A 6,429-nucleotide genomic window follows, 5' to 3' on the forward strand; every position below is an offset into this window, starting at 1 on the left:
AAATAGACTCTCACAGATACTATAAATACATTCATAATGGTCAACAATGAGCACTGCTCTGTGAATCATTTTAGCTATGCTGCTGACTCCTAAAAGTGAAACCAATTTAATTTTAATTTTACTTCATTTTGCTTGGAAAGATTTTTCAACATAGGGTTTGGGGTTTTTGTTTTCCTTTTATTTTGTTTTCTTTTTTTTTTCTTTTTCTTTTTTTTTTTTTTTAACACTGCTGTTTCAGGTTTTGCTGGCAAATAGTGCTGAACTCATTCAGTCTGTTTGCCAGAGTTAAGGTCACTGCAGCTTTAGTTTTACAAAGAACACCATTTCTCTGTTTCTCTGTTAATCTTGGCCTGAAAAGACCACACAGTACCCTTCCCAACTGAACAGTTTAGCCTTTGTTCCTTTGTTTGGGTTCTACTATTAATCTGCCAGGTCGATAGAAAAACGTGTGATCTGCTGCTGCACCAGATGACTGACAGGCAATTAGCAGCTTCTAGAGAGCCCTGCTTTGAATTCCCCAGATATGTGACTGTGTTGGGAGGCAGAGGCTGCTGATCTGACTTTTTCTGTAAACTTTTGCTGCAGCACTAAAAATGGGATCTTTGAAAGAACTAGTGTAACTATTCTCAGGAGCTTCAGCTGCATGAGACCCACAAAACTGAACCAGAGTTGAGAAAAGCTTAACTGTAAGCAAATAATTAAGCTGTATCTATGTAGATTTCTCAGAAAATAAGGTTTGCAAAACAGCATTAGTTTTAATCTTTGCCCAAAGAGCAAGTAAAATTAAAACCCAAATCTGAGAAAAGATTCTTCTCCAATTCCCACTTCCTGGAAAAGGTGTGTAGCCCATGAACAATGAAACTTTACACTTGCTAGTTGTTTGTGAAGTTCTCATTTTTCTTCTTCCTGTTGCTAATTTTTTATTAAGACAATCACCTACTTTGTTCTGTTAAGATCTGCTAAAACTTAATAGTGCAAACAACATTCTAGAATGACATTTGTATCCTCTCCACTGATATATATTCTGACTTTTATAAGTTTATACATTTGAAAGCATGTGAATGTGTTCAATGATATTCCATTTCTCTGTATGTAGAATAAGTCTAAGACATGAGAGTTACATATCCTTCTCTGCCAGCATTATCAAATATTTTATTTTCTCAGAAGATTTTTCATGTGTATAAAGCTTCATCAACAGAAGTGTGTGAGTTTAGGTCTTTTCTTACAGACACATGCCCCTGAGAATTGCCCAGTGACAATTCCATCATTTTTAATGGGGTTTGGACTGGGTCAGCCACCACCAGAAGAGCTGGTTTCACCTTTACCAATTCACATTTAATGTGTACAAATCTTCACTGACAGAAGCAGGGAGAAATCTGAGAGTCTGTGAGAGCTCTGGCCAAAGCTCTGCAGGAGCGGCAGCTGGATCACAGCCCCCTCTCACCTGGAGGGTCCCACAGACATGCACAGGGCTGCAAATTACTGCAGGGAGAGTGAGAATTTGGGAGAAAATTGGAATGGCTCCTTCCCAAATCCCCTTCCCAATTCTGCTGCAAAGTCTGCTTTTATACAGACACAAAGAGCCAAACTCCTGGGGGTTTAGCTTTAGTCCATGAGAGCTGAGAATCAGAAGCTGCAAAGAGCATCAAATCCACTTTGCCAGGATGAAGGCAGGAGCTGAGGGAAGTTTGGATTTGCATCTTCATCTCCCAAGAGAAATGGCATTTTAAACCTGAGGCCTAAACCACCTTGTCACACTCCTACAGCTTTAAAAACAGCCATAAAAATAAGCTGTGCTAGAATTACAGGATGTTTGGAAGGGAGTATAATGGCACTGCACTTCTGTCAGGTAAGGGCTGTTTCCAAACAAATGGAGCACAATCTGTTCACACTCACACTTCTCAGAATATCTCTGCCTGCTCCTTTTGTGAGCTGCATGATATTTTATGTTAAAATGCCCATGTGTTAAAAGATTCAGAAAAATTCAGCAGTGTTTTTTTTAATCCAACATCTGCAAAGCTTTTCAGATGTTCCACAGTGAAAATAATTTTCTCCAGCTAGAACTTTCTATTTCATTACATGAATCCCTTTTGGCTTTCCCTCAAGCAAATTTTATTGATGTAATAATTTAAGTTGTTTCCAATTAGGCCTTGGAAATTAGGTATTCTAAACATTTCCATTAGAAATTCTTGATATTAGTTTAACAACTACTTTGTTATACAGTTTTGCAGCAAGCACACTTACTTCAAAAGATAACCAGGACAAATCCTGAAATAAATTCTTCTTTTCTTGTAGCATCAAGGGAAGAAATGGGAATAGACAGAAATAAAGTGTGTGTGTTTAGGAAAGAGAGGACTTTTTTTTCTCAGCTGCTATTAATTTCACCTTTTTTTCAGACATTTTTATTATGGAGCTATCTGCTGATACAGCTGAAATTAGTTCCCCCACACTCCTGTTATTCCAAGATAAGTATAATGTTCAGCCTTGCCCTCCTATTCTCTTAACTTCCAACTGGCTCAAATGTTTCAGCTTTCTTTTTCTGATTGATGTGAAAAATAGATAAGTAGTAGAAAGAGAAAAAAGAAACCAAAAGCTAAAACAGATGTACCAGCCAAGAAATAATTTTAGAAGAGATGAAATTTCACAACCTGAATACATTTAAGTATTTTTAATAATTCCAATATTATTAAATTTCCTGAGAAAAAAAAACCACAAAAAACCAAAAAAACTTGACTTGCTCTCAATGAAAAAGCTTTAAGAAAATGGCTCTGATTCTGCCTCCTGTGACACCAACCTGAAGACAAAGGTGTTTTAAACCCACAGCAGCTCTGAGTCAGACAGTAATCCTCATAGTGGGGAGGGCATTTTTGAATCCATTCCTCATTGTTATATACCAAAGCTCATCTGCTGCTGCAGAAATACTTTTGTACCTTGGTACAGTTACAATTTATCTCAGTTACAGCTGGTTTCATAGTCACCAAGGGACACAGCTGTCTGCATCTAATCTTGATCTTTGGGATCTTGATGTGTGGCAGGACTGAGGAGCATCGCAGATCCCTCTGTGTCCTGCCCAGCATCAGTCACAGCACAGTGAGCCACATCTCCCTCAGGACAGGGTTTTACCACTGGTGCACAGTGCAGAGGGATGCTCAGAAGGTCCACAGTGACCAAAGGCAACTACAAGGGCAAAGGCACCACAGGAATCTCACATTCAGTGGAATGCATTAAGGGTCTGAGCTCATAAAACCTCTAAAGCTGCTTTGCCATCCAGTTCCTCTCAGGGGATTGAAACTAAGACCTTTTGTGTGCCTTTGTCACCCTTGAGGCTCAACTCTACAGGCAGGAGGGTCACTCACTTCTCTCAGGTGTCTCCAGCTTGTCCTGAGACAGTGGGATCCTGTTTAACACTCCCTTGTGCTCCCTCTGTTCATTGTACCCTGAGCTCCAAAACCTTATCCATGCCTGGCTGGCTGCAGGGAAGGGCACTCTCCTTTCACTAGAACATTAGATCCCTTCCACAGAGCAGAAGGTAAAAAGACTTCTCTCCCTGCTGCCCTATTTCACAGATGCTTTACTGTGACATAACATACCTGATAGCACAAAGTAACCACAATCAGGTACCCAAATTGCTTGTCCCAATACTCTCACTCCAGGTGCTTTAAGTTACCACTATTCAGCATCTTTGACAGGGAAGTGCTAAATTATTACCTTCCCTCTCATTGGAGAGGAGGCTGCTGTGCCAACATGTAGGAACACAAATGACCTGAAATTCGGGCATTAAAAGAAGGTCAAACCCTTTGGTAATGTACCCCCTAAAGACAAGACTACAAGAATTTTAATGCAGATTTTAAGAAATATACCTTCTACTAGCCCTGACTTGAACCCTCAATCCCAGTGGACTCATAGTTCCTCTCTCAATGCATTTTAAAAGAAAACAAAGCTTCAGACACCTCCCATCCTTGTTCACCCCCATCATGCTTGCTCCCTGCTCCAGTTCCTTTCCTATGAGCTGATTTCCACTCTGTGCACCCCATCCTTGTGTCTGTACTCACTCAGCATTCCTCTGCTGAAGTCCAACAAGGCTTTTGCCTCCCATTCTCCTCGTTTCTGCTGGCAGCCTCAGGCTGCTGCCCATCCACTTGGGGGATACCAGTGGTGCAATGGATACATGACCCAATAGTAGAAAAAACACAGTGTCATTTCTTCAGTTCTTTAAACATGCTTTTCCTTTTTTTTTTTTGCAACACCACATTTCAGATTCAAAGCATCTATTTTTTTTACAATAAAGAGTAACACAGTTTTCAGAATCAAAACAGACAAAAGTATTAGTTATTGGAAATTCAAAAAAGAAACCTGTATGTAATGAATAAATTCCCCCACTGGAGCAAGGTGCTCAGATTCCCATTTCAACACATGGCCTTGTTATTTATTTACATTTAAAGCATTTGGCTTTCTGCTGTTACAATACTTGCATCTTATAAAGGCAGTGTGGGCTCTGTGACACCAGACACTCACCCTGTGCTTTATGGCCAAGTGAGACACAGGAACCTGCCACTGACACCTCCCATCTCTCCCTCTCTCCCTCTGTGTATTTTGATAAGAATCCTTTAGCATGGAATTAGCTGAATACCAGGAATATTCATTAGCCTAAGGAGTCTGTTCCTTCTCAGGAAACCATGCCACCTGAGCTGCATACATCTTCTACTCAGAGCAAAACAGGCACGTTTTCTTAGTGTAACAATTTTTTTTTTTATTTCAGTTACTTTTTCACATAAAACTTTATGTAAGCTACAAAAATTGTGAAATGCAGAAATGGTAATAAAACTGCAAACTTAAAAGTTTAGATTAAAAAAAAAAAGTCTTTCCCTGCTAACAATGACCATTTAAAACGAACCATATTTTGATGGATTCATTTAATAAACATACCATACACTTCTCAAAAATAAATAAAGAACAACAGCAGAAAAAACAATACTAACAACAACATGAAGCATTTAGTCATCTTTTTTTCTTTCCTTTGAAAGACATAAATGAACTTTCTAGGCACAGTTTTAGGCATTATAGAGGACACAGAGGCAATAGGTTAGTGTGCACTGCGCTGTACAAAAATACAGTCTGAATAAATTACATTGCTAGCCATAAGATTAGACTTCACTTACCAGTCAGTTCATTGCATGTTTAATAATATACAGTTACATGCTAATCCATATATATCATTTATATTTCAAACACATAGGTCTCTCTATATTTGTTTTTAAAATTTACAAAAGCTAAACGAAGTTGTGCAAGAAGTCCAGAAGAGGTGCTGGTTATTTGTCAGCACCGGACGGATACTTTAAGCTTAAAAAATACAAATAACTAGCCCTGCTTGCAAGTTTGCTATATATATATATATATGTTTTTATTCATATCTATTTGGAAAAAAAAAAATTGATTTTTTGTGGGAGAGAATCATTCTGCCAGTGAGATAAAGTCAAACAACTTAAACAATGGTGACGTGACACAATCACAACATACAAAATTATTAATTTGTAGTACGTACACTCAGGACATAGACTTGCATCTTTTTTTTGTGGCTAAAAAAACCCCCCAAGAATCAGCAAAGTTGGACTTACTTTTAGTTCTGTTCTGAGAAACAGGATGCTTGCCAAAATTTGCAATGGTAAAGAGGGAAAAAAAGACACTGCAGTAGCAACCTAAGCTAAAGGTAGGTACCTAAATCCACACACTAGATGCCCAAACACAAAGGTCCTGAGGAGCCTGAGGTGGGTCCTAATGGGCTGCATCACCTTCAAGAGGTAAAGCAGATGTTGGGACTGCAAATCAGATCTCTGACCCAACTGTGAATCAAGAACCTTGTCTTCAGGCATTCACATTTGTAAATTGTTTTGCCTGAACAGCTTTCACATTAACAGCCAGTGACTTGCAGAGCACACACCATTCATTTGCATTTGCCTTAGGCCTGGCAGTTGCTTTCGCTCAAACTCTATGTAAAGAAAAACAATTTGATAAATTAGAGTCTATGATATGGGTTCAGCATTGTACCTTCCTGTCAGCACAAAGTGCCACACAATGCCAGCCCCAAAACACTATCTTAGAAAGGTACAGACATCTTCTCACAGTGGGCTTCTTTGCACTAATCTAATTCCCATGCCAAACTACAGTGTTCTCCATGCTGCTAAATAAAAGCAGAACTACACAGCTGTTCAGAAAGATACTGAGTTAACTATATACTGAATATCCGCCTTATGTAAGTCCCAGGAAATAAAGCAGTTACTGATGCTCTCTTGGTGCCTGTGAAATAACTGGATACAAGTTTTCCTCCCATCCTTTTTGTTCTCCAGGCATTGCCATGCAGCCACTTCCATGTCAAGCTGTCATTTTGCTCCATCTAACCTAATTAATCACTGCTGGTTCTGCAAAGGCTGC

This window comes from Erithacus rubecula (genome assembly GCF_903797595.1).
Source record: "Erithacus rubecula genome assembly, chromosome: 1".
NCBI classification, from domain to species: Eukaryota; Metazoa; Chordata; class Aves; order Passeriformes; family Muscicapidae; genus Erithacus; species Erithacus rubecula.